Below are 26,322 nucleotides of genomic sequence, written 5' to 3' on the forward strand. Positions count from 1 at the left end.
GTAGATGAGAGTGCCTCTGAGGGTCGTCTTTGGGTCGGTGTGAATCTGGAAGTGGAGGTGCTCTGCGGCGGCGAAGGTGTCGTTGGAGTCGGTCGTGATGCGGATGGTGTTCTTGTGGACGATGGCGATGCCTCCTCCAGTCTGGTTGACGCGGTCCCTCCTGATGATCTTGTACACGTCCGGGATGGGGATGGCGATGGCGATGTCGGGGGCTGAGGAGCCGTTCATCCAGGTTTCCGTGAGGAAGGCGATGTCTGGTGATGTTGTGTCGAGGAGGTTCCAGAGTTCCACGGCGTGTCTGTGGATGGAGCGGGTGTTGAGCAGGACGCACTTGAGGTGGTTGTTGCCGGTGCTCGGCTTGGCGGGCGCGGTGCAGGTTCGGAGGCAGGTGAACTTGCAGGTTCTGCAGGTGAAGGGTCCGTGAATGCGTTTCGATGCGTTGAGGGCTGCGGCGTCGTCGGTCTGTCGGGTCGTCTTGCATCGATGGGGGCCAGGGGTCCTGGCACTAGGCGTGGTCCAGGCGTGGACGGGCGCCGACGGGCTTGCATTCGGCGCGCCTTCGGCGCACAATCGGCGCGTCCGCGCGGTCGCCATTTAAGGCTAAGTGGGAGGGAGGAGCAGCTGGGAGGCGGCAGCGGGGAGGACACAAAACTAAAAGGGGGCGTGGCCACATGAAGGGCGGCAGGAAGCGGGGAGTGGGTCGGGCAAGGCACAGGGGGACAACAGCAAACTTAATGCAACAAAAGCACAATATACCACGAAAATACGGCGGAACTGCTGGGGCAGGGAACAGCGAGGCAGGCAGCTAGGGCGGCAAGGCAGACGGCACAACGAGGCTGCAAGCAGCAGCGAGGGGCAAGGGGCACACACACAGCTGGTGGCCGTGCGGCGTGGGGGTGTCCTGAGAACAGGTCACACTCACCTGCGCCGCGGGGTCGCCATTTAAGGAGAAGTGGGAGGGAGGAGCTGCTGGGAGGCGGGAGCGGGGAGGACACAAAACAAAAAGGGGATGTTTAGCCGCCTGATCGGCGGCGGGATGCGGGGAGCGGGGCGGGCAAGGCACAGGGGGACAACAGCAAACTTAATACAACAGGCAATAAAAATGCAACAAAAACACAATATACCACGAAAATACGGCGGAACTGCTGGGGCAGGGAACAGCGAGGCAGGCAGCTAGGGTGGCAAGGCACACGGCACAATGAGGCTGCGAGCAGCAGCGAGGGGCGAGGGGCACACACACAGCTGGTGGCCGTGCGGCACAGGTGTTTCCTGAGAACAGGTCACACTCACCTGCGCCGCGGGTCGCCATTTAAGGACAAGTGGTAGGGAGGAGCAGCTGGGAGGCGGGAGCGGGGAGAACACAAAACAAAAAGGGGGCGTGGCCCCGTGAACGGCGGCGGGAAGCGGGAAGCGGGGAGCGGGGCGGGCAAGGCACAGGGGGACAACAGCAAACTTAATACAACAGGCAATAAAAATGCAACAAAAGCACAATATACCACGAAAATATGGCGAAACTGCTGGGGCAGGGAACAGCGAGGCAGGCATCTAGGGCGGCAAGGCAGACGGCACAACGAGGCTGCGAGCAGCAGCGAGGGGTGAGGGGCAAACACACAGCTGGTGGCCGTGCGGTGCGGGGGTGTCCTGAGAACAGTTGCAGATTTGGGTTAGGGCTAGATCATCAAGGAAGAGTTTAAGACTATTGACCACTGCGTTGTTGTGGTCGTTCCAATGGAGATTGAAGTCGCCAATGAAAATTTGGGTAATTTGCCTGCCGGAGTACGTTGAAACCATATCCATGAAGTGTTCGGTGAAGGCGAGGTTGTCTCCAGGAGGATGATATATGATGTGAAGCGAGCAGACTGGTTTTTCTTTGCTACTAACGTCAAGACATATATGCTCACAAGAGGAGAAAACCAGGGATATGGCTCTGTTTACAGTGATGTTGCTGCGATGTATAGAAGCGATACCTCCCATATCTTTTTTTATTTTTTTATTGTCCTCATACGCCATTAGATCTTTCCAGTCCATTGCTTCTTTCCTTTGCTGTCCCCCTTCATCCTTCACCCAGCAAAGAAATTCTGATCTTATTGGGTTGCACTTTACACAGAACCCCCTCAATTTGGTCTGTTCCTCATTTCTATCTGCTTGTCCCTGGAACTGACCTGAGTGGTGAAGTATATTCATGTAGAGGCATAATCATTGGACTAAAGACTACTCCCAAATCAATCTAAAGATTATCCAACCACCTTTTACATGGTCCCCAAAAAGCAACCTGGCCACATCTAATTTCATTACATTTTTGATGGCATTTAACCAATCTAAGAAGGACTGGGGATGCTTTTAATCCAACATTTGCAAATTTCTCTTTGGGCCAATAAAATAAGATAAAAACACAGCTTATTGAAATCTAATTATATACTTTCATACCCATTGAGGAGACCAAAGAAAAATAGAGAGGTGCTCACCTGTATATCAACCCCAAGTATTCCTTCCATACCTTTTAACACAGATTCCCAAAACTTCTTCATCATTAGCTTTTTCTTCTCGACACTTTGGACAGCGTGGAGTAGGAACCTTTGAAAATTTAGCTAATTTCAAAGGTGACCAATAAACTCTGTAAAGAGATAAGAGATGATTCATCCTTAAATTTGCAGCTTGCACTGTAGCGTATATTAATTCAAAAGATACTTGCCATAATGATTCCATATTGACGTCTGGCAAGTAATCTCCCCACTGTCAAGCTGGCCATGTAAAGTCGCCATCTATGAAATCAATTAAACACCAGTAGAGATTTGCCGCTTCCTTTCTGTTTTGCTGTGGTTCTTAGTTTAGTCTCTAAAGTGTTTGCAAAGCCAATCGGTATTCCAATCTTTTGAGTCCAGCTTTTTATGTGTAGGTACTTGAATTTGGATATTTGATTGTCTGTGATATGCTTCATCTCTTCCCAGTATATCAAAGAACCTTCCGGAATAAGTTGGGCCCAACAGTTCACCCTGGCGGTCTTTAAAGGCAAAACTAATGAATCGTTTGTCCATTCAGGAGAGCCAGGTGTATCCCATATTGGCACCAAAGCACTGTAGTAGTTAATTTTTAACAGTTTTCAAATTTTTCTCCAGGTCATTGCTAGATATTTTTGAACTTTCAACCGCACTTTTTTTTTTAAAAAGCGTGGGTCTCCAAATGTTTACAGGTATGCATAATCTGCTTCCCTTACATGCTGGAGCATTTCCATAAACATTGTACCCATATCTGACTCATAAGGTTCATTCATAAGCATTTTCCCTGACTTCATTTGGAAAACCCACGCATAAATTAGTAAATCAGGTGCACATAAGCCTCCCTTGTTCTTCCTCCTTCGAAGTTTCTTCCAAGAAATTCGGATGCCCAAATAAAAGAATTCAATTTTGCCTGAATTTTCCTCAAACTTTATCCCTTAAAAAAAGGGGTATGTTTTGAAACAGAAAGATCAACTTCGGCAACAGCATCATTTTCACCAAATTGACCCTTCCTATTAGTGTTAAAGGTAAATATGTCCAGCTTTTTTAGAGATTCAGAAATGTTCTTATCAATTCTACTTAGATTTGTGATAGGTATGTCATTAATATCCTGTGTGACTTTTACTCCCAGATATCTAATTTCCCTTTTCAGCTTTAATTGAGAAGAGGAGATACTCACATTTCAAACCATACACTCAGTTTTTAATTGATTAATTTCATATCCTGGGATGTTACCAAATTGCTGAGCTAATCTGTATATAGTTGGTATAGTACTTTCTAGATCAGACGTCTACACCATAATACCATCGGCATACAATGACACTTTTTGCTCCCAACTGCCAGATCTAAAAGGCAATATGTCATACTGTGACCTAATACTCTCTGCAAAGGATTCAATGTACAAATTAAAAAAGCATAGGGGAGAGGGGACAACCCTGCCCATTGCCTCTTTGCACTTGTATAGGAGAAGAGAGATTTCCATGTATTAGTATTTTAATTGTTGGTGCTTATATATTGCCGAGATAAGTCTAATAAAGTTTCCCCCAGAATACATTTCTCCAATACCTTACTCAAAAAGGCCCAATTCACGCTGTTGAATGCTTTTGTGGCATCTGATGTAATGATAGATAATGTTAGCTTGTGCAGAGTTGCAAGATCAATAGATCTTTCTCTTTCTACCCTGACGCCAAAGAGGTGGATTAATAAGATACTATGTCACACACCTCACTTATGAAATATGAATATTATTATCCTGTCTGCAGTAGACGTTGGGGAAAACGATGCACTGCACTACAGGGAATGGAACGGGCTATATAGATTATAAATTAAGTCTTGCAACCCTCTCTCTCTCGCAAAACCCTTTTGGTCCTGATGTATTATGAATGAATGAATGAATGAATGGCATTTTTATACCGCGCAAAACTTAGCCCCAAGGGGCATCAACGCGCAATGCAGACAGATATGAAAGTCCAGACTCCAGATAACTAGACCAAAAGGCCATTGGGAGAGCAAGAATCTAATAGCACAAAACACGTTATGAATGCAATCTCAAGCGCATATTAGTCATGCACTGGGAGTAATGAATATTAGACCATTCATGATACCATTCAGTCTCTCTGCCAAAACCTTGACAAAGATTTTATAATCAAGGTTTAGCAGAGAGATCGGTCTGTATGAATCGCATTGTTTTGGGGACTTCATAGATTTTAATATCGAAACTACTGTTGCCTCGCCCCAGAAGGGGGGCATAGATCCTCCCTCCTCTAAGATATGAGAAAACAGTTTATCCATTATGGGTATCAAAGGTATCGCTAAAGCTTTATATATCTCTGCTGGTAGACCATCTGGACCCGAAGCTTTGCCTTTCTTACCTGAGTCTATAGCTTTCCTAATCTCCTACTGAGATATAGGTTTGTTAAAATTATTAGGGGAGTCGTCAGTAATCCCTTTTACCTGATACTGTTGTAACCATGCTTCAATTGTGGCTGCCTGTGGGTTCAATTCTTCTCTATACACTGATTCAGAGTGTTTTCAAAGAACCTCTTCCATATCTTCGGTGGTTTGTTATATTTTTCCTTTCCAGTAGAGTTACATACCACCTCCTTTATATTGCTTCTGCCTAGATCCTGTTTAGTTTTACAGGCAAGAAGTTTACCGGAACCTTCCCCGCATTCGAAGTGAGCCAGCTTGCTCGCCTCCCACCTCTTTTGAAGGGTGGCATCTAAGATCGCTGCCAGATCTCTTCTAAGAGATGCTAGCCTTTCAGTAATATTTTGTTCCATATCATTCTGATGCCGTGGGATGTTTTTGTAACTCTTGAATTTCATTTTCTATATCCATAATTTCATTTTTGTGTATCTTCTGTCTTGCGATCTGGATTGAGGTTATACATCCCCTTAAATAGGCTTTATGTGAATACCAGACTATCTCTATAGAAGTGCTATCTAAATTAGGCGAAAAATACACCTCCGTTTCTGTTACTAATCTACCTATAATCTCCTCCTCCACCAGAATCGCTCGATCTAGAGTCCATCTCGTTTTAATTGGGGCATTTGGGACTGTAACGACCGGATTCTCGGACCAGATAGAATCAGCTCATCAGAGCACCACCAACCCAGCCGGAACGTAATCACCTCCCTCCTTAGGACCTATTTAAAACAGGTATCTATGTCTCCTACTCAAGGATGGGGAATTAGAAATGTACATGCCTAAGTTTTATACGATATCACACTCATACCAATTAGTCTCGCAGCAACTCAGGCCCAGACCATTCTACCCTGGGGCAGTTCTGATTATATACCATTACACACTGGCCACAACCAGTGCTCACTCAAGCCACAATCCGGTGGGTATATATACCAGTATCCTCCCTGGTACTCGCTTAACAAGCCACAATCCTGTGGGTATAGACACCAGTATCCTCCCTGGTGCTCGCTTAACAAGCCACAATCCTGTGGGTATAACGCCGCATCCCAACGACGATCACTTTCCTATGAACACCATTAGCTCTCCATATTGGGTAATCTCTTGCTATTTACTAAGGGTAGAATACTACGATATTATGAGTCACGACGATAACCAAATTAGATGATATGCGACTTATCCTCTACTTCAAGGGCCCCTCTCTCCCTCATTATTCGGTCACTGCTTACCTGATCGGGAGTTGCGTCCGTTCGCGTAATAGTAACTGACTAGAAGAACAGGTTACCTTTTCATATAAGAATAAGAGGCACATGCCGGTTCACTAAGAACTGGGGTACTTTATTTAGCATAACAACAATATCAATATAACACTATACTATAACATATAGCCTGCAAAGGAAAATGAAAGGTTAGAATGTGCACGCTACAAAGAGAGGGTCGACGTCACCTTATTAATATGAAGTCTGGACTCAGCAGTCATCTGGGTTCCCTTCTCGTCTGTGTCTTGGCTCGTCTTTAGGGTCACACCTCTGCAGTCACGGATACACGTCTGCACCGCTATGCTCTGTCTCCTTCGCCTCCCTCCAAGTCACTGGAACCTTCCTCTCATCAGCTGCTTTCTCTCTGGCTGTTCTGCACTACTCCTCTCTCCTCTCAATCACGGACCATCTTCACTTCTCGGCTTCAATCTTATAATGCAGTTTCAGCCACTATGGTATTCGTTCTCTTAACTAACTGCTTCACTCTGAATGCTCTGATCTTAAAGGTCAAAGCTCGCCAGCTGCTCCACCTAAAATAACTTCAATCTTTCTAAGAGAGTATCAGCTTCTCGATCTGTCTCGAACTTTAAAATGGTGACTGTCTGCCCTGAAATAATTAATGGCATTGATGCTAACGGCTAGCTGCCGCCTACAGACTGACTAATTCACTGCCTCATGCTTTCACTAATATGGAAGCTTGTCCCTTCATGGAAAGTTACGGCCAGTAACCTGCCGCCCACCAAATTCTTGTACCTTCCCCTACCAAGGACACGTTCCCAGCCGGCCGGCCTGATGTTGTGTCTTCGGAATGGAGAAAAATACAGTCTTTCGATAAGGGCCAGCCTGAGCCGGTTCTCTCCAAGCGAACAACACCTCATAACTAAAACATTACATTTGACCTAGAAGCATCTCAAGCTGCCGGGGCAGAAAGAAAGATGCAGTCTCTCCCGTTTGAGGCCTACAAAGCCCGAAATAAGCATAACTCCATCAAAGGTATACTAACACTCTTACAAAAGGACGGATTGTCACTAGTACTAATGAATCTATCCCCTAATATAAGTTTATAAGCCCTGATCTAAGGAAAAGGGTACGGAATTATATCGACATGCCTTATGAATAGGCCCTATTTACTGTTCTAATCCTTCCACTAGAATGATAGTAGACTGAAGTCACCTCCAATCACCTTCCCTCAAGGAAGGGCCGAAAAAGTCGGTCAGAACAGGGACTGTCAAAGTTAACGTTACCGCTACATGATCTGATAGGTGTCCTCCTAGATGTTTAATTTCTTATACCCATGACTATAGTGTTGAGCTAATAAAAAAATCATTTAACCTAGACTTATGGCCATGTTTTTTGTTATGGAACAGATAGATTCTTTTCCCTCTCTCTCTTTCTCTCCATATATGCATCCACGCCATTTGCCTCATTGTATTACTCAGTAAAGATCTCATTTTACTATTCTGTGGAGTTCTGCTCTTTAGGGACCTATCCAACAAAGGATCTAAAACTGAATTGAAGTCTCCTGCAAGAATTAAGGGATCTTGAAATAATAATAACTCAGCACTTACATTTATTAATGGATGTGGGTCATCGAAATTTGGACCGTAATAAACAGTGATCGTTAATTTGTGAGATTAAAACTTCACTTTTGCTGCAACCCATCTCCCCATCTCATCCAATTTAGTCCCCTCCAGAGAAATAGCTGGGTGTTTTTTTTATGACAATTGCTACCCCTTTCGTAGTTGTTTGCTGTGTAGTGCAAATTACCTCCTTAATTCAATTCTTACTATTACATAGACCCCTCATTTCCGCCTCACCTAAGTGTGTTTCCTGTAAAATTTAAATTTGCTCAGGACTATCCTTTAAGTATTGAAATATTCTCTCCATCCTCTGTCTTACCCTCAACCCATTTGGATTCCATGTCAGCACCTTCAAAGGTTTTGAAGGTTCAACTGAGATCTGTGCCATATTTCATCAAGATTGGAGAGACAGCTATTCGTAATTTTAAATGGCGAATAAGACTCTTTTTTCCTATTCTCCCCACCCAGTGACCCTGCTAGTTCCATCCCCCTTCCCACCCCTGTGCACCACAGGAGAAGCCCTATTTTTTCCCTTATGGGCCTACCCTGGCCCTTGAGGCTACCCTCTCCCCGGTTGGGTTTTCTTGTGCTTTTTATGATTTTAAAAAAAAATACTACTAGCTCAAGAATTGATTGTTTTTGTTTGTTGCTTTTGGAGTTTTTTTTTCTTCTTTTTTTTAAGAAAAGAAAACAGGCCCTACTGATTCATTACTTTATAGCCGTTGCTTCTTGCAGCATGTGGTACAGTAAAGCTTCAACCTCCTCTACCCGTCTAAAAGTGTGCATTTTATTTTTAAACATGACTTTTAATGTAGTCGGGAATTTTAACTGTGCCGTGGCACCCAACTGTCTGAAAGGATCTAACAATTTTCCCAGCTCCCACTGCCTGGATGCGGTAATGGAGGAAACATCCGACCTAATTTGGAAAGTGAAACCTTCTGCACTTAATGAATTAACCTTTAAAGCTTTATTTAGTATCTCATCCTTCAAACTATAGGTTAAAAAATGGATCAACATTTTCCTTGGTCTACTCTTGTTCGGGCTCTGTCTGAAGGGGTCCCTATGCACTCTTTGAATATCAGCAGCAAGTGTCTGTTCAGAACATTCAATATTGGTTGTTTGTTTTATTAATTTCACAACAAATTGCTTTATGTTGTTCCCCTCGGCTCCCTCTGGAATTTTAAGCAGTCTAAGGTTGTTTCGTCGCTGGGCATTTTCAATAGACTCCATTTTCTCCTGAAGATTGACAACTTGGGCTTTGATTTTTGTTAAATCTTTTACATTTTCATCAACCTTTGTGGTTAGCTCAGCCACCGAGGCCTCCAAAGCTGTAGCCCTGGTAGCTAATGAATCCATCTTATCCTCCATCTTCCCACAGTTTATTTTAATTTCTGCCTGGTTTTTCTCCGAAACCTGACATCTGTTTCTCATCTCTTCTGTGCTAAACCATCCTGCAAGCCTCCATTCTTGTGAGGCTTGATTATGGCAACGCTTTGTATCTGGGTGCCAATAGAGCAAGTATCAAACGCCTCCAGAGGGTCCAGAATGCGGCAGCACGCATGCTAGTAGCACTTCCTAGATCGCAGTTGGTGGCTCATGTACATTCTAGGTTGCACTGGCTGCCCATTGAAGCCCGCATTCACTTTAAGGTGCTGTTCACCAAGCCCCTATCGGGCTCTCTGGTTTATTGAAGCCCTATTTGCCCGGGCGTGCTCTGAGATGCGCCAACTGTGGGCTGGTCTGTGTCCCTCGAGTAAGAAAAGCTAGGGTGGGGGGGGCGCTCGTTTGGCCTTTTGGCAGCCAAACTTTGGAACTCCCTCCCAGCGAACATCCGAGTCATATCCAATCTTTTGACAAGTCTGTAAAGACATGGTTGTTCCCTACCGTCTAACAAAGGACGCTTGTTGTATCTGCTCGCTCCTCTCTGATCTCTTGTTGCGCTGGGATGCCTCGTTGCTGTGGCAGCCATGCGCATTATAAATCCTGTATAAACTAATAAATAAATAAATTCTGTGAGAGCTCGGAGAAGTTCTAAGGTTGAACTCTGCGCTTTTAGATCAATTTCATTATATACCACCAATTCGGTCTGGTCTTTTTCTTTTCCACTTTCTTGATCAACTCCCAAGACAGGGCCCTCTTTTTCCATACATGACCTACCATCCAGTTGATCCTGCCGCGAAGTAGTTTCAGGCCCCTCTGTCTCCCTCTCTGATGAATTTTCAGCTAACAATTGGTATTTGTTTGGAGATAATACATCCTCTGAGAATAGGAGCGAGTTTCTCCTATCATCCAAATCACTCCCAGTAATTCCATGCTGAATGTTCTCTTGGGGCTTAAGAATCAGGGTACTGGGGATTACCTTAAAATAATCTTTTAGCGAGGGTGCTAAACTTGTTACCTTATTTACTTGATCCTGTTTTGATACCTTGGCCTTCCTTTTTGACTAAAGCTTAGACTTCAATTTTACTGAGCCTATCTGATCCTGGGTTATATCATTAAGGGGGGGAGCCTATGAGGAGGACTCTGTTGGTTCTTATACTTTGGTCCCCTGAACCCTCGGAATCTAGCCCCCTTAGTGAACGCTTTACAGCACCTGCCAACAACTCCCGACTTGTACTCCTTAAAGTGTATCGTAATACTGATTTAGTATTAGGCCCTTTCTTTTTATCCACTATATGCCTACTAGCTTGTCCTCCTCGTCTCTGTTCTGCATACGTAGTGCTGGCTTGCCTACTATTCTCACAGTCAGAAATCAAGTTTACTCACGGGGATCTTTGTATCTCTCTGCTCCTTGTCGTCTGCCTACTTTTTTGTTCAATGTTTCCAGGTAGCCCTCCTCTACCCCTGCCACAATGTATGGGGAGCCTGGCAGAAGCCCTACGCCCACAATGTAACTCCAATGCGGCATGAGTCTAAAGTGCAACCTGCTCCTCCCGAGGCTCACCCACCCGCGGGAGAGGTGCCGCGTCTTGAATTGCCACTGTTAACCCCACCACCTCTGCTGTGATCACAACACACTCCTCTCAGGAAAATAAAAAAAAAAAAAAAATCCGACTGCCCAAGTGTCGTGAGTGGAAAAATTATAGGGTAGTTAATTATTATTATTATTTTATTTTTTAAAGTCACTCCTTTATTTGCTAATCCAAAATAATCCAAGCAAAGCAAAGTCCCTCGAAGAAGACCTATTTAGTAGTGTAAAAGACGTATACTCCTTGAGATAATATTGCCTCTAAACCAAGGTTCTTCAGATTACTCTGGAATTACAGTCACTTCAGTACTCAAAAGCTCTGACCTGCAGTCACTTCAAAAACTCAAATGCTCTGCCCGAGCGTTTTTAGCTACTGTTGAGTGCCCCTCCTATAAATTCGGCCTTGATAACTTTCCATAGGCTCTCATAATCAGCAAGGGAGGAAGTATTAACTCCCCTAATGCTCCCCACCAGAAGTGATAGAAAACAAAAGACTATCTCCCCCACACAGGTTTTCAGCACCAAATAAATACTGATTGTACAGACCGTGTTAGATTTCATTCAAGTTCTTACTCCATTCCACTCTGGTCCTTCAGCGTCTTGTTACAGCACAGTAATCCGAGCTCCAAGCTCCAAGGCCATGCTTGATGTGTTGCAGATGCAGATACGGACAAAACAACCCCCGTTATTTTCTCCGGCTCTGTATACTATCGGAGGGCAGGAAAAAAAGTTTAAGAAAAATGCCCCTCAAAACAGAAGCAGAGCCATTGTATTTTGGCGCTCTTCCCGCTCCGTTCCTCTGCCCAGGTGCCTAGAGAGCAGCCCCACATTCCCCGCCTCTGCAAGACTGCAGACTAATGGCGGGGATCACCAGACAACAGTAAGTGTTCCACTCGGCTGCACTCAGTGTCCTACCACACAGGACTCTGCGACAGGCCTCCGTGCTTAAAAATCAACAACTCCAAATGAAATAACATCAGTTTTGCAACAGACACTTGTAATGTTCCTTACTCTCCCCCACAAGTATACCCTGAGGCCTGTGATGATGATGAACAGGTATTTATTCAACAGTACAAAGTAATATGAGCTTAGGGCGCCGAGCGTCTATCTCTCTCCAGCTCCGGTCACCAACTGCCGTTTTCCTTCGTTCGCGCCTTTCTCATGCTCTCTCTGCGCATGCGCGCGCCTACCGCTCCAGTCTATGGCGTGACGCGTCATCGCGTACACGCTCATAGACTAGAGCGCATACCACATATCTCCCCCTTTAATATAAACAACATAACATTCCCCCCAACAGGTTACGTGTCCCCAGCAGTGCGTTATAGTCCCTGTGGGGCACCTCAGGGGGTGGCACCCTGTGTCTAGTGTCCATCCATTACAAAGTCTCTAAAGCGAGAGGGCACCGTAACTGCCCTTCCACTGCGGGTGTGTCTTACCGGCATGTTCTCTTCCACCTCTGTCTCTCCTTGGGATCTCTCATCTTCTGATCCCAAGTGCCCGTGGCACACCATATGTCTCGACTTCATTGGCCCATTTCACCAGTTGAATCAGGATATGAGGTTTGGGTTGGTGGTAGTTGACGTCTCTTCCAAGTGGCTAGTAGTCAAATTCATGAGGGAGATCACCACGAGCAGCACTAGATCCCTGAAATAAAGCGCTATCCATCATCATACACCATCAATCCGAAATGCCACACATCATACCAGTTGGCCAGACCAGAACAACATGCAGCACTCACACGAACAAACCATAGAACGAAATAACAGGAATCAACGTGTACACTACAGACAAATGAACAAGCACTTACATAAGCACTTACATAACCCATTCCTACACCAGAATGGGCACTTACATAACCCATTCCTACACCAGAACGAGCACTTACATAACTCATTCTCACACAAATGAACAAGCCCTTACATAACTCATTCATACACCCGATCGAGCACTTACATAACTCAATCATAACCAGAACGAGCACTTACATAACTCATTCTACACCAGAATGGGCACTTACATAACCCATTCCTACACCAGAACGAGCACTTACATAACTCATTCTCACACAAATGAACAAGCCCTTACATAACTCATTCATACACCCGATCGAGCACTTACATAACTCAATCATAACCAGAACGAGCACTTACATAACTCATTCTAACACAAATGTACTACATAACCACTAGCAACATGAGTTAATGAGTCGCCTAACAACTGAGCACGACACACACACAACACTAGTTGTGTAACAACTCCTAGTGAATGATCACCAACACCAAAAAAAAAGCCCTCCAACAACCAAGTGACAACACGCAATGTGAAACAACCAGTACTCACACAGAAAACAAAATATGAAACATTCCCTAGATCTCCACCCACTCACAACAGCAAACTACACCCATCCTCAAGCAGTCTAAGCATTGCACCAAACAAGTCCTCAGACAAGCTTATGAAACATTGCAACCAAAATATACTGTAGTTTGTCAAATTCAGCAATAATTGACACGTCAAAGTGTCCCCAGCGTAGATCTTCTTCACCGCTTTGAAAGTATAGTTCTCCATCGCAGTCTGCAACTCACTTATTAAGCTAAGACTTCAATATTCCGTTACACACCACTGTCATTCTCAGAGACACGATGTCTTTTACCAAGAAGCTGCAGAACGCGTTGCTCCCCTTACTACCGCTTCAGTTGCCGGTTCAATATTCCGTTACACACCACACTTCTCTTAACTCTTCTCTCTGCACAGCGTTCCCCGGTGTGCTATCTCTGTCGGTAGACACTGCCTCAGGAACATCCACTTCATTGTCCTCACCTGCACCTTCCCACCGGTCTCCTGTGCTGTGCCCCGATAGGGGTCTTGCTTCCTGAAAGTCCATTCGTCTCTCATCCTCCTCAGATTTGGGCCATACTATTATTTTATTGACTCTGGCCATGCGGTCTTGTGACCACACCTTGCCGTCACTGAGGAGAGCCGCCCTTCCTCGTACTTCCTTAACCTGTAGGGGCCGGCTAAACTTACTTTCGCCTTTCTTTTGTATGGTAGGGAGTTTGACCCTGACCCATTCTCCCTCTTCCAGCACGGTTTCCTTTGTGTTGCGTCGCTTGTCATAGTGCGCAGCGTAGATCTTCTGAGCCTTCTCCAGATTGTGCTGCACCACCGCTGGGGACCACTTGCTGGTGATGGTCTTCTCCCTCCATGCTACGTTGTCCCGGGTGAAGGGATGCCGTCCTCTCAGCACTTGGAACGGACTGTACCCCACTACTGAGGGAGTGATCCGGTAGGCCCACAGCATGCTCATTACTTCCGTTTCCCAGTCCTTTCCTTGTGATATGGCTGCCTGAATGGAGCCCATGAGCACACGGTTGAACCTTTCTACCTGGCCGTTGCATGCCGGATGATAGACGGCTGTGTGTTTCACCTCGATCCCGTTCCTTTTCATAAATCGAACCCATTTGTCCGATACAAATTGCGGTCCGTTGTCACTGAGAATGGATTTGGGTATACCCTCTCGTAGGAACACCGAGGTCAGGAATTTCAATATCGTGTCAGTGTCCATTGACTCTTGTATGTCCACTTCAGGCCATTTGGAATACTTGTCTATTATCACACATATGTATTTGTTCACACCTCTACTGTCCAGGACGGGCCCCAGAATGTCTATTGCCACGTTTTCCCAGGGGCTTTGCGGGGTGTCAAACTTCCCCAATGCAGGTCTGAGTGGGCGTAGCACCTTGTCCGCTCCTTGGCACTGCCCGCACTCCCGCACTTGTCTTTCTATGTGGGCATCCATGCCTGGCCACCAATACATCTGCTTGACCAGCGCCTTGGTTTTCACGATGCCCAAATGTCCTTCATGCAGTAGCTTCAACAACCGTGGTATCAGTGTCACTGGGGGCACAACCCTTTCTCCTCTGTACAAGAAAATTCCTGAATCGCTCAGGGACAGTTCCTCTCTCATCTCATAGAACCTTCGCACTCCTTCTGTGAGCTTCTTTTTGTCCGGCCACCCCGACGTGAGGTGCTTCCTTACTTCCACCTTCTCCGCGTCTAGCTCGTAGGCGGCCTCCCATTCATGAGCACTAATCGACATCTCGTGATCCTCCATGCTGGCCACCATCTCCTCCCTGTCCGGGGCCTCCTCCGGCGCTTCCTCCATAGCTGCAGCCCGGCTGAGGTAATCGGCTACCTTGTTTTGCGTACCTGGAAGATATTCCACGTCGTAGGTGTAATCCAGCAGTTTTAAGGTCATTTTCGCGATTCTTGGTGTCGCGGTGTCATGGCCCGAGGACGTCAAAACCTTGATGAGTGGCTTGTGGTCCGTTTGAAGCTTGAATCTCGTGCCCCAGATGAACTGCCGAAACTTGTTCAAGGCCCACGTGACCGCCAGCATCTCCTTTTCAATGACGCTGTACCTCTGCTCCATTGGGGACAACGCTCGAGACGCAAAGCTGATCGTTTCCTTGGATCCGTCCTCCCTTTCCTGCGCCAGGACCGCTCCCAAGCCCTTGTCGCTTGCATCTGTCGTCACTATGGTCTTGCCGGTGGGGACGTACCCTTGCAGTGGGACCGCTTGGCTGATGCAGTCCTTTATTGTCTCAAATTCAGATTGTGCTTCCACGTCCCACTCGAATTTTGCATTGTTTCTGATCAGTTGTCTCATCCTGTATGTTCTAGTAGCAAAGTGTCTGACAAACTTGCTGTAATACTCGGCCATTCCGAGAAATGACCGTACTTCCTCCTTGGTAGATGGGGCTTTGGCATTCCTTATTGCTTTCACATTTTGTTCCTTCGGCGAGATGCCATGTGTCCCTATTTCGTGTCCTAAGTAGGTCACTGAGTGAGTCCCAATTCTACACTTGCTCCATTCCGCCGTCAGGCCTTTTCCTTGTAACACTCCTAGAACTCTATGCAGCTTCTTATCATGCTCTCCTTTATCGGAGCCCATCACTAAGATGTCATCTTGAAAATACTGCACCCCCGAGATGTCCTTAAACAGCCTATGCATCAGCTTCTGGAAGACGGCCGCAGCGGATGCCAAACCAAAGGGCATCCTCCGGAATTGGTAGCATCCAAAGGGTGTAATGAAGGATGTGTACTTCCTACTTGACGGATGCAGTTCTATTTGGTAGTATGCAGACGTGAGGTCTATTGTGGAAAAGTGGGTGATACCTTTTGTTCTCGCCAGCATCTCCTCAATCCTGGGGAGCGGGAATCTTTCCACGATGAGGTTTTTGTTGAGCTCTCTGAGGTCCACACAGAGCCGGACCTTACCATTTGGTTTCTTGACCACCACCAAGGGCGATAGCCATTCCGCACTGTCCACTGGCTCTATGATGCCTTGTTCTTCCAACTTCAGCAGTTCCTGTTGCACTGCTCCACTCGTAGATATGGGTATGTTCCGGACCTTATGTACAACTGGTACTGCCCCCTCCTTGAGGACCATTTTATGTACGAATTTGTCCAGTTTGCCTACCGTGCCCTCAAAGACCTTGGGGTATGCCACCTTCCAGTCTTCATCTTTCGTGAGGGGCCATTCATCCGTTAACAGTATCTGCTCTTTCCCTCCTGGGTTGAGTACGATTCCGAGATCCCCAGCGTCTCTCCATCCCAGCACCGACGGGCCCTTCTCCGCCACGTATAGGGTGCACGTGGCCGACCTTCCTCTGAATTCGAACACAAAGTCCCGGCACCCCACCAGGGGGATGGAATCCTCTGTATATGAGATGGGTCTGATGTCCGGCGGCCTCAGGTCTGGCCCCACAACCGGTGCGAAGTCCTCTTCCCATATCGATCTTTGCACGATGGTCCAGGGGGACCCTGAATCGACCGCCACATGTACCTTCACTCCCCCGATGAGCATGTCCGTGCGGGGCTTATCTCTTCGCTTCCCTGCCACTTCCAGCACTTGGTCCTCTATGCACAGAACCAAATCATCCTCTTCCAGGTCATCCTCCTCACTCACGTTTGCTGTGGCTGAGTCTATACACTTGACTGTGGACTTCGACCCCTTCTTCCGACACACCTTTTCAAAATGGCCAGTTAAACCACAGAACGAGCACCTGGCGCGGAACGCGGGACAACGTCTGTCCTGAGCCGTGTGCGCTGCACTGCCACATCTGTAACAGGCAAATTTACTTCCAGGGCTGGAGCGGGCCGTCTGTTTTCCAGTCCCTCTTGTGTCCTTCCTCTGGTCTCCATAAGTGCCTTTGGACTTGCTGGACTGTGGTGCCTCATCAATCTTGTTAATCATCTGCCTCGGCCCACTTTCTCTTTTTGCCGCGTCTGCGCCTCGCTTGGACATTTCTGCCTTCTTGACCATCGCCACCACTTCTTTAAGGGATGTCTCATTCAGCGCCCATAGTTTGTCCTGGACCGCTCTGCTGGTGGTGTGCATCACAATTTGGTCCTTTATGTATTCATCCTGCAGCACCCCATACCGACACGTGATAGCCAGGCGTCGGAGCGCCGCCACATAGTCATCAATGGATTCTCCCACCTCTTGTTTCCTCTGTTGGAAATTATAGCGGTCTATAGAGACACAAACTGCTGGGCGGTAATGGCTGTCCAAGTCGTCCAGAGCATTCTGAAAGACATCTGTCTCCGTTGCACCCCTCTCCTTGGGTACCAGGTTCTTAAACACCCTCACCCCTTCCGGGCCTAAGTTGTGGAGCAACAGTCTCTTTTTTCTTTCCGGCGTGTATTCCCCTTCACTTTCATCTCCGAGAGCCTCAATGTAATTCAGAAAATATTCTTTCCAGTCCTCCTATTTTAACTGCGGTTCTCTCGGTCTGGGTAGGAAAGGGACAGGTGCCATCAGGGCTGAAGCTTGATTTGCCATTCTGACTTCGCCTCTAGGGTCTCCCTCCTGGGCCCTTCGTTGGGTAGGCTCACCGGATGCTCCTGCGCTCTCTGCCGTGTCGCCTTGGCCCCTGGGACTACCTGGGGTATTGTCCCTCGCACCTTGCGCGGTTTGCTCAGTCTTCCCCCCGTCCTCTAGCTTGGGGGTGGTGCCCTTGGTTGCCAGGTTGCTGGCTGAGGGCTCCTTGAGTCTTGGGCAGCACTAACCTGGCTTATGAGGTTCGTCTTTTGGTTTGTGCCGTGCTGCTGCGCTGCTGCCACGCCCTTTGCTCTTCCTATGTAGATGTCCTGCCTTGCTGGCTCGTGTGTGGGTTGTGGGGGGTGCTTGCTCTCGTCCACTGCGCCTGGTGGTGTTCAGATGCCAGCCTCGTCGCCACTGTAATGTTCCTTACTCTCCCCCACAAGTATACACTGAGGCCTGTGATGATGATGAACAGGTATTTATTCAACAGTACAAAGTAATATGAGCTTAGGGCGCCGAGCGTCTATCTCTCTCCAGCTCCGGTCGCCAACTGCCGTTTTCCTTCGTTCGCGCCTTTCTCATGCTCTCTCTGCGCATGCGCGCGCCTACCGCTCCAGTCTATGGCGTGACGCGTCATCGCGTACACGCTCATAGACTAGAGCGCATACCACAACACTCCAGATTGCATTCTCTGCTAAATCGCCTTCAGCAAAAAACCAGCCCAACCTTTCCGGAGCCTCTTGCGACCAGCTAACCGCCGGCCGCCATGTTCTCCCCGCAGCCTCGATACCTCCCCCTATCTTATTGATTCTATCCAATCTAATGATGTCGTAGTTAAGGGGTACTAGGATGTCGATGAGTGGAGTGGAGGAATCCGTTAGCCAGGTTATAGTTCAAATGATCATATCCAGTTCCTGTGAGATGATGAGTTCAGCTATATCAGCTGTGTGTCTGGAGACAGATCTACAGTTTAGGAGTGTGCATTTAAGACGGGGTGTGATGAGGGAAGAGGGGGATCCTGAATGAGAGGAACTCTTCTTAGGTTGTTGTCAACGATTCCTCCATTGTTGTGTGTAGAGGACCTCGATGGGTTAGGAGGGATAATAGGTATGGACATCTGAGTGGGAGTTAAGGGTTTAGTAAGAGAGGGTACATAAGAGTGTAGTAGAGAGACGAAATCGCTCTCGGAGAGCGGATTAATGGTTCACAGTGGACGTGTTAACAATTACGGGAGGGGACTGTTTTCCATCTAGGAAGAGTAAGTTTCGAGGTGAGAGTGGGGTGATTCGGGTGCTCGTTCGATGTTGAGGTTCTTGATGGAATAGTACGCCTTGATTGTCTCGACATCATCTCCTTAAAGGATTGGAGTTCCTTTTTAATTTGGTGAAGTGTGGTCATAATCCAGTCCTGGGTCTGATGCGGTTATGCTTGAGGTAGGTGGCTGTGCTATGCATTTGAATGACTGTGAAGTGGCAATGTTGGGAGTGTGATCAGGTGCAGGTGTGTGCAATGTTGCGGGGGTGGCGGGCTGGATTGGAAATAGCTAGACCATGCACGTTTTTCCTCGTGGAAGAGATCGATAGTGCGTCTAGGAGTGATTTCCTCCATTGGGCTCTCCTTTTCATGTAGAAAATTATGTCAGTGGTTGTCTTACCATTGTGTGGAGAGAAATAGGGGTCATCGAAGAGCGTTTCAGGGTGTTGTTTTATAAAATTGTGCTTGAAATGTTTAGCTTCTTTTTTTGTGAGGAGGGGGGGCACATGATGTTGTAGGTGTGTGTGCCTGTGAGCTCCATATTATGAACAGCCCATTGGGAGAGCTGCGATGGGGCACAAGGTGGGTATGAACCTCGTGAAGGTAAGTAGTGTGAGGCAAGGAGTGCTAGGGTGAGGGAAGGTGTGCAGGGGTGAGGACAGGAAGTGGGGCGGTGTCTAAATAATCCTATAGTGAAGGGGAGACAGGGGGTAGGATCACAGGTATCCTGGTGATTGTGAAGTAGGTGAGAAAGGGTACGGGTGCTAGATGGGTATGGGTGTGAAGTATCCTGGTGGAAACGATGGAGATGAAGAGGGATGAGGTGCCTGGTGGGTATGAGTCTCGTAGGGGTGCGTAAAAGTGGCAATGAGTGCAAGGGGCTGGGAGGGTAAGGAAGGGAGAGGACAACCAATCAGGGAGTTGCTAAATAAGGATGGGCTGCAGCCGGAGACGGGGGGGTTGGATCTCGGTAATCCTGGTCGATATACCAGAATACCGGGTCCAATGCAGTATGTGGGGGAAGGAAAAGAGGAGAGCAGATGAAGGGGAATACACGGGCTCAGAAATAGAGTAACGTGGAGTATATAGAGGAATATAAAGAAAATATACGGGGCTAAGAAATAGAGAAGAGTGGAATATATAGAGGGAAGAATGTAAAGAGGTTCTGACCTAAGGGGATATGTAAGAGAGGTATGTATCTGCAGAAAGTGTGGGTTATAGCATATGGAAGAGACAGTCTAAGATGGCCAAATCATTGGGCGAGGTCTTGCTAACTAGCTAAATAGTTTTTGTCTGTGTCTATTAGGTGTGGAGGGGAACATCACTTACAACGCATTTTTTACAACGCACTACCATTACATCGCAACCATTACAACGCAAACCATTACAACGCATTGCGCTGGGGGGCGCTCTAGGATAGGGAATATATTTAATTTACTATCCAACACCTTCCCTGCTATGCACGGGGACTGGAGTTGGAATAGTAAATTAAATAATTCACTATCCAGCGCCTAAAAGCATTATGCGTTGTAATGGACTGCGTGATAAAAACCGCGTTGTAAAGGCATGCGATGTAAAAGCATGCGTTGTAGTGACACCAATCCGGTGTGGAAGAGTCCATGTAATCCTATTTCACTGTCCATAGGCAGAGGGGAACCAGTGGGCTATCGCATGTAGTTCTGTTTCACTGTCCATGAGAGAGTTGAGGTAAAAAAGTCCTATTTCAGTTGTAGTGAGTTGAACATAGTTGAGATGCTACTAATCAATGTTAGGCGAGATCAGTAGATGGTGAGGGACTCTTGTCTTTGCCTTTCCTTTTTTTTAAGGCCTCTGACATTTTAAGTGCGAGCAATACAAAGCCACTGTCATCTCAACCAGAGAGTAGATCTGCGAGTGAATGCAGGACCAAATGAATCCAAATAAAATTCAAGTATCTTACCCCGAAGTTGCTGCCGAGGTCGTCACAGGCAGGATCAGATTGTTCCTCTGTTGGTCTGTTCCCATGGTGTCTAACACCTCATAGTGGAATGAATGGAGGGTTTCCTGCATCCTCGCAAAGGGGCCATCTGGGGTCTGCTGCTTCCTTGGACCTGCAGTTCAGCCGCCGTGTTCTAGTGTCAACCGTCGCTTCTTCTGCCTAGCTGTCCAGCTGCCCCGAAACTCGGGTCACCGGGGACACGCTGCTGCCGATCTAGAAAAGAGAGAGAGCTCCACCGCCTCTTTTTGCGGTCCTCTGGTGCCTGGCAGTCTCGCCGCCGAGCTCCTGGGTCTCTCACCGTTGCCCAAGCCTAGCAGCCCCGCGAGGTCACCGGGGACCCTACACTGCAGCGTCAGCAGGACAAAAGCCCCACTGCCGCCTCCTGCAATCGTCGGGGGGCTTGGTGCTGCTGGCAATGGGGAGCTCCTGCCGCCGTGGGTCTCGTCCTGGGGTCGCGGGGGGACGACCGCTGTTGGGGCAGAGCTGGCCAGCGGTAGCGGCTTGCGGTTTGCGGGATGCCAGTCTCTGCCACTGGAGCACGCCAAGCCCAAGCCTGTGTGGATGTCGGTAGGTGGAGAGGCTCCTAGGCAACACCGACTATCTCCTATGCCATTCTGTGGGCAAAAATAGCTTCCAGAATTTCGTCCAACAGGAGGTCAGCTCCGAGGTCCGTTGAACGAAATCTGGTCCCATGTCCGTGGAAGGGTAAGAGCTCTGGGTGCACGATTGACACGGTGTGCTCTGGGTTTGCGATTTACACGTAAAGTAGATACAATTAATCCAGCTACTTTTATGATAATGGTTCCCAGAGATAACTGCCGTAGTAAACAACGTTTACGATGCGGTCAAAACACTGCAGTACCATTACAACCCAGCTTTTAAAACGCAAATCGTTACCACGACTTGCACTGGAGGGTGCTCTAGAATAAGGAATAGTAGATTTACTATTCCAACAACTTCCCTACTGTACGTAGGCTGGAGTTGGAATAGTAAATTATACTATTCCTAAGTCCAGCACCCTACAGCACAAGTCGTGGTAATGACTTGCGTTGTAAAAACTGCAGTGTGATGTACGGCAATCATTTTGATCGCGTGGAAACATCATACATCCGACTGCCGCTAACAGGGATATTAACCAGAAGGGGATCCCAATCGCTGGGAGCTCATTCTGCGAGCTCCTACCAGTCTGCCATTTATGGAAAGAATTGTCATAACGCTATTAAAGAATTACTGTTGTAGTTATAGGAATACTCCCAGAAGCGATGGGGATGTGTCTCTCTTTGAAAAAATATGAGGTAGGAAGTGTTTGTGCATTTTGAATCAGAGATCGATCAAAGATCTTGTCTGTAAAGAAGAGGTGAACAATCCCTGGATGGATCGTTCTGGTGTGACAGACAAAACTGCGGTGGATCATTCTAGTGTTACAAAAAAAACCTTTCCTCCACTTTGAGAGTCAATTCAATTCAATTCAAAAGACCTTTATTCGAATTTCATAAAATTCATAAAAGCAACATATACAACAAAACAGTCCCATAATCTTTTTACAAATCTATTTGCAATACACAGAATTTAGAATTCTTACAGCTCTCATACATTTAGTTTTCACGTTTTTTCCTTCATTTTACGGGTGCGCGTTAATAGTTTTAAAAAAGTGCTGGTGCAAAAAAACAATTAATCAGTGTCCAGTGAAAGCATCATTAAATAGGAATCCCCTAAGGAAAGGGGTCTTCGTTTTCTAAAATATGATGATAAAAACCATTTGCTATATTTTAAATAAAATTTACAGAAAAATAGGAAATGCATTTTAAAATAGCTTTAGTGGGACCTATTTTCTTTGGGCGGGGTAAGCTCAAGATGGAATTGATGGCTTTTGAGAACTTGCCCGTTGCGTGGGCCAAATGCCCACTCCATGAGCCGTTCGCAGCAAAAACCATCTCCAAATATGGGAATGTGCTCATGGAGTCTAGCTTATCAGTCCTCATATATATAGTATTGTGCTTCCGTTTCCCTGGACCACATGGTATTATAAAAGATTTCTTAAAATTCACACGCAGATCTAATGCCTCCATATATTGTACAAAAGTTTTGACAAGTAGGCGTAACGCATTTGGGGTGCGGCCCATTAGTACCGCATCGTCTGCGTGTAAAAGAACCGGTAATGGTTGCCCCTTAATTATTGGGACATCTGGAGTCACCTGTTTTAGAGAATTGGTTAGCCCATTGATATAAATAATAAAAAGCAGGGGTGCTAGAACGCACCCCTGTCTTACCTCTCTTCCTACTTTGATAGCCTCAGAGACTTCCCCGCCCATCCCAATTCTAACTTGCGCTTTGAGGTCAGTGTGGAGATAAGCCAGAAAGTTTACAAGGGCCTCATCCAGGCCATAATTCAGGAGAATGGACCAGAGTTTAGATCTATTGACTAGGTCGAATGCGGATGAAAGATCCATGAATGCAAGATAGATCGGGGACGATCGAGCAATGTTATACTTGTCAATCACTAGTTTCAAGTTTAAACATTGCTCCACTGTACCCACCCTGCTTCTAAATCCCATCTGACAGGGGACCAGCAATCCACAGTCTTCCGTCCACTCCAACACCCTATTATACAGGACACGCCCCAGGATCTTTAAAGTGTTGTCTAAGAGCGAGATTGGTCTGTAATTAATCAGATCTGACCTATCGCCCTTTTTAAATATTGGGACGATAGTGCTAGTGGACAAAGTATTGGGCATCGGCACTAGGGGCAAACTATTGAAAACATTGAGTAAAATCGGTGCCCATAAATCCGGGCTCCACTTGATGACATCTATTGGAAGTCCATCAGGACCAGGAGCCTTGTTTCCAAGGCTCTGTCTGATGGCTACTTCTACCTCCTGGAGACTAATCTTCAAACAGCACAGTTTCCCAGGGGTAAAGCTTATTATTTCCTCAATTGGGTGGCATATATTTGGGAAAAATAGGCCTCCCAGGCACTACTGGTTATGGAGCAGCTAATTGTGGTTAGTTGTTTACCCATATCTCGAATTTTTCTGACGGCGGACCAGAAGGGGTCACTGCTCTTCTGGGTTGCACTTCCGACCAGTGCCTCCCACTGCTCTGTCAAAATTGTGGCTTTCTGCCCAGCAATTTTAGATTTATAGGTTTTCCTTGCTGCCTGTACCTCTGTTGTGCATCTGGGTTTTGTAGTTAAAGCCCTATGCAGTGCCCTATTCGCTGTCGAGCAGGCCCAATCTTTCTCTATCTTAGGTAAAGGAACTGACAGGCAGGTTTTTATGACTGAGCATAATTTAACAAAATCCGTAATTATCCTTAAACCGTTCCCGTCAGGGAATAGGCAGGAATTGATCAGGTAGGAATGTTCCTTTTTCACAGCTTCTAGTATTGCACCACTATCAACTCCCCTCCATTTCAGTCGTAAGCCATCTCCTGAAGGGGTGATGTCTCTGGCTCCTTGGGATCCACCATATGCAGGGCTGCAGCCTAAGCATAAGACAACTATAAGGGGATTGTGGTCTCCAAATGATGTTTCTAAAACTTTTGTCATTATTATGAGACCTATTAGACGAGGGGACATGAAAATAAAATCAATGGTTGAGGAACAGACTCTACCTCTACATAGTAATTACTGGAGGTATGTCCTGCTTCCATTGTGTTACTAAGAATATGCTTAGTTAACAGGTTATCTAGTTCTAAACCCCTTCGCTCAGCTTGGTCCAAATGAGTTTTTTCCTTGGTCCGATGGTTCTTTGAGATTTTCGCGTTAAAATCCCCCCCCAATGAGGATCCCTCTCTCTTCCTCTGTAACTATATTTTGTTTCAAGTTTAATAAAACATTAGAGAGCTCTATAAAATTCTTATTTGGGACAGAGTAAAAATCTTTATTATGAAAATGTATTAAATAAATCCGAATTTGTCTCTTGTATTCTAGGACCTGTACATTCAGGTTCATAGTTGGTAAGTCCCTGATGGTGCCACCAGCAGATATTTTAATCCCGATAACTAGGCCGCCTACCGCACGGCCAAAATCAGGCTTGGGTGCTGTCACACTAAAACAGTGATAGCCCTCTATATACAGATTATCTGTGGCCCATGTCTCTTGGAACATGATAATATCTTTGCCACCCAATAACTGTACCCACTGCGGGTCTGACAATCTTGACTCTAGCCCGGCAACATTCCAACTAAGAATTGTCAAATCAGCTAACCCTGAGGGTTGTTCCAAAGGCAACTCTTCGATATATCCCAAAGTTTCTATTTTTCCAAGCGCATTAATACCCGATGGTAGTTCTTCTGCCATAGCGCATTGATTGTCTGCCTTACAGTGGATTGCCGGTCTGTGTAAAGTGGGATTCGGGGATTCAAACTGGTTGCCGCCCTTTAAGTTAGCTTTTTGATTTGGCACGATTTGTAATTGCTTTTGCTGGAGGAGACTTCCTAGATGCGCTAGTCTGAGGATTATCAGTTTTGTTGGACTGTCCGTACGATCTGTCATCCCTTTGAGAGTCAATGATTGGGTGCATGTGAGAAAGGGAAGAATGGTGAGGACTGTTGAATCTAGGTATTCTGTTTCAAAGAAGATTGTAAGAGTTAGTAAACAAGTAGGACAACTAACTAATGGGAATGGCTGGAGACTTTCCAAAGTTGTTCCATGATGGCTATGACCAGATAATTTCAACTCTGGATCCAAGTCCTTGCGGGATCTCAAGTTGTTGCATGGAGATTGGAATTGGCGGAAAAAAGTTTGCCCATGTCCTTGCAATCTGAAGAGACATGATCTTGTAAGGAATAGATGTGCACCAGTGTAGGGCAAAGATTATCGCATGGCTGTGTAGGTTTTTCATATATACTTGAACTCAATACTCCTTTTGTGTTTTATAATATTGTGTTAATTTTAACTTGTGTTATGTTAATTATGAATTCCTCTATATATTTGTGTTGATGTAGGAGGATGTGTGTTATCCCTCTGTTCTCGGGTGGAATCTGGAGCATGGATTGAGTGCACCAGATTCCACACAAGGACGGTCGGGCCAGGCTTGATGTAGCAGCTAATTTATATTTCTCTTCTGCTTAATGAACTTACAGTGATATACGTCTGGATCCTGTCATCTGTATAAGAGAGCGTTACATGGTGCTCTTGCCAATGGACATCTAGGGGAGAGGTGGTGGTCCTAGTTCTGATGCGACTTTTGTGTTCACTAATACTTGTGCATTAAGACCTCTCGGCCTTGCCCACATAGTACATTCTGTAAGGGCATCGAATCATGTAGATGGCCTAGGTGCTATTGCAGTCTCCAGTGAAATGTAGCTTAATGCTTTTTCCAGAACAGGGATAAGAGATACTATCTCCAACCAAAAGATTATCACAATGAGAACAATTGTAACATTTGTGCATGCCTTTGTGCATAGTGTATTCATTGGGTTCATGTGAAGATAAGAGTTCTCTTAGATTATAAGATCTCCTATAAGCAAAAATTGGGGTTGCTGCAAAAATTCCTTCAAAGTCTGGTTCGGACTGGAGTAATTCCCAATGTTTTA

Source organism: Lissotriton vulgaris, chromosome 1_2 (genome assembly GCF_964263255.1).
Source record: "Lissotriton vulgaris chromosome 1_2, aLisVul1.2, whole genome shotgun sequence".
NCBI lineage: Eukaryota > Metazoa > Chordata > Amphibia > Caudata > Salamandridae > Lissotriton > Lissotriton vulgaris.